Source organism: Rhagoletis pomonella, unplaced genomic scaffold, assembly GCF_013731165.1.
Source record: "Rhagoletis pomonella isolate Grant_MI unplaced genomic scaffold, Rhpom_1.0 Rhpom_scaffold_00004, whole genome shotgun sequence".
Taxonomy (NCBI): Eukaryota; Metazoa; Arthropoda; class Insecta; order Diptera; family Tephritidae; genus Rhagoletis; species Rhagoletis pomonella.
In genome coordinates, this window is record NW_023458558.1 from 16969099 (window position 1) to 16972973 (window position 3875).

Consider the following 3875-nt stretch of genomic DNA (forward strand, 5'->3'; position numbering starts at 1 on the left):
AACAAAAGTTTGTCTGCATAACACTGACCTAAGTGGTGTTCTGGCCGTGTCGGATTGTAGCGTTCTTGCAATGTGAGTTGCGCTCTAACAACATCGATGAGTAGCGCTCTGGTGACGCCGGTATCGGCGCTCTCGCAATGTCGGAGAGTAGCACTCTAGTCGCGTCGATGAGTGGCGCTCTGATGGCGATGTCTCAGTATATCCAGTAAACAAACTTAGCTATTTTTTTTCACCAAGTTTGGTCCCCATAAAGGACTAGTGTTGCGAGCAACGCTTTTTCGGCAATTAGGGTGTTGTGCAGGTATTTATTGTGGTGAAAACTATTTAAGCACTGGAGAGATTTATTCACATGGAATTGGAGATAGGGCTGATAGATTTATTTTAAATAAATTGTGAATCTGCGAAAATATCTTTTCAGCAGATGAATATACTTTTTAACCTTTCTCCCGAAAATTGACAGGCTCGAAAATATGCGAGTAACATTCAAATATCGTCGCTTGGATGGAAAATTGCCGGAAACGTCATTTTGACAATTTGTGGTTTTTGGATTTCGTCTTTAGTTTCCGAGTAATTGACTAAAATGTTTTCGGTTATTTGATACAAATTGCGTTAGTATTGCTATCGTACTAAACTAATCAAAATCATTCAAATAGAGTTATCTGTTCTTCTTTAGTTTCCGACATATTCAGCTTTATCATGAGTTTCATTTTCTAGAACCGGGTCAATTTTTACTTTTCGTTTGCGTGTATTCACTACAGGTCGATGAAAAAACTGTTGGCGAAATTTGGTTCGGGCGAAACTCACGATTAGGCTGATTAGTAAAAAGTATCGTTAATTTATAAAAATTGTTATCACTTTTTGGCGTATATCATTGAAACTGACTGCAAATTTTTTGACAAATATCGTATTCGACAAAAATTTATTAAACTCATAAATGGTTGACACTAAACTAAAAAAATAAAACAATTTAAGAATTTCATGAACTAGTACATAGCATTCTCCGACACTTTGGAGAAAATCTGTGGTCTAGTTCCTGAGAAATTGCATTCCAAACTTCAATTGTGAGTTACCGAAAGTAACTTGTGACAATCTTTTATCCAGGCGACGATATAATATTTACCTAAAATATTCATCTAAATAGATTATAATTTTCATTATTTTCGCAGTTGGAGTATATGCCAGACGAGTAACAGGTATACAAGTATACCTAAATTAGCGCTTGAGCTTTTATATTTATCTCTCTCTAACTTATTAATTCTATATACGTCAGCACCAATGCCCGACAAAGTTATGTCTGTATTTAATAATGGCCCTATGACAAAATATTCATGAAATGTATTCGTAGATTTTTATTTACTTTTATTTCATATATTAGTATTGAGATGAATGATTTTTACTAAATACCAGGAATAAATATTTAATAAAAAACTATTTCATTTAAGCTTAACCAACTTTTAGTTGCTCGGAGCTAATTTTGGAACTCTTCATGAAATATTTTCATACAGTAAATGCAACCCTGGGTGCATCATTAACGAGCTGAAAAACCAAACAAATAAAAAAATTCCATCTGAACCAATATTCCCAAAAATTATAAAGCAAAACAAAAGCCATTTTTCCAACTTATGCACTGTTATTTTTATTATTGCAATACAATTTCGCAGCTCTTCAAACATTTTCCACATTATGCTTTTAGAGCTAGTAATTTTCGACCCCATTTGCTCGTTTTTTTTTCAGCTCTGAATTTAGGCTAGGCTTCATGGGAACTTACTGTGGGTGCAAACAGACCACATTTTGTAAATATGTACATATGTATACACTTCAACGGAATTGTGATATTTAATTTTATTTTATAATGAAAAATGAATTTAATGTGCAATTTTTTAAGTTTACTAGATGTAAGACAACTTTTAATTTTCTTTATATATTGCATGCTTTAGTTTTAATTCTGTTTAAGTTAAGTTGTAAAGGTGAAAATAGGCCTCCTGGGCAACCGAGCACATTAAAAAAAATCGGTAACGCGCGTAAAAGCATACCTCACAAGTGGTGTGGAAAATGCAAGAACAAATATAAATGGAATAATTTTCGAAATTATGAAATGGTTATTGGTATTTCCCATCTCAAAGGGGATGGTTAATTTGAACGTTATTTAAGCTGCCTTTATGTAAGCGTTTTGGCTAGTCGATATCTTAAGTAAATTTTCCAGTCGACAGAAATCGACCCGTGAAAAGGCAACTTCAGGAATTTTTTAATTTTTTTTTTGCTCGAGTGTCTTTTGAAGATGTGCCAAATTATATTGTCGCCTTAAATACAAAACAACAATTTCTTTAAGCCATCTTGTGCAGCAATTTGTTGATCTTATCCTCACGGCTACCGAAATCACCAACCTCAACGTAGTGATTAGCCTTCTTGCGCCAGCCTCGGGTTGATGTGTTGAGCTTGAATAGCAACAGGAAGTTGGGGGCTTTCTTGAAGTGAAGTGAATCAACGCACTGAATTTCGTGCGCTTCGCGAAATTTGCGTTCGATCACAAAGCAGAGATTGGGACACGCTTGACCATTCCGTTTGTACATCAATTCACAAACTGATTTAAGATTTGGATAACCCCATATAGGGGTTCGGCATACGTAGCTATTAATGGTTGCCTTGGTCAATTTGATGAACACATCGTTTTAATGTGGCGAAGACAGAACTGTAAAACTACGCACTTTTTGTGCAACTTTGTTGATACCGCGGATGCGGATCATAAAAGCCAATTTGGATTTTTCAGGCCCGTCGAATTGGCCGCATTTCTTTGCCACACAGCGTTACTCCATCTCACGGCGTCCATCACGGAGTTTTCTTGTTTATATTTCTCAGCATGCACCAAGTTTTCACATTTAAGGAGTGCAATCACAGCAGAGCGCTTTAGTTTACGTTTGATCAGGGTAGCAATTGGCTGTCCTGCTCTTGCGGAACTGCAGCTTCGGCTCGGGGACAGGAGGCAGCTTCCTGGAAGGTTGTCTGCCCTTTGCTCGCGGTTTCTTACCGGCCCATGATGGCAGTCATCTTAACTTGTTACTTAGCACGTTGAAAAGGCGAAAAATAGTTCGCAAATGTTTGGAGCACATCGTAAATGAGCCACTCGATTTATAACATTTCTATAAACAATTTAATTAAATACTTTCTATACATAGATATGCTGCAACCATGCACTTACTTTCCCAAATTCCATCCTGTTTATCGGCATAATTTTCCAAATATGCCAGCTACTTCATTACTAATTACTAAATTTTCCAACTGCGCCTTCTTTGTTGGCTCGACATATCCTAAAAAGACAAATTTACATTAAACAATAGAAATCGCAAAAATTAGCAAATAAAATACTCGCTTTGTTTTGTTTTGTTGTCAAATTTCTGAGAAATATGAATTCACCACGATGCGATACAGAAAGAACAAGGACCAGGGATGTAAGTTTAAGTAAATCTATTATTCAGTGGCAAGGCGCAGAGCGTTCGGGGCAGCAATATTAATTTGTATCAAATATAACATTAAACGGTGGTTCTAATACATTTTTTGATATTATTAACCAGAGTACATACATTATATGGTATTTCTTTCAAAATTAATGTACTATATGAACTTTTTTTTCAAATATTTCTTAAGTTTCTTTCATGAGTGCTGAAAAGCAACCATGCGTGTAAGAAATTGTGTGCTACCTAAAATTTCACCTCTGGAAACTTTATCCCCATAAAGGACTTCACCACAGTTTTTTTACTGGATATACTGAGGGCGATGTAAACAAACGGCTAATGTCAAAGTCGCCCAACTTTTTTCCTAAATGCGATTATTACGGGCTACTAAGAAGAAAGCGTCGTGATCTTGTATTTTTGGTTTAT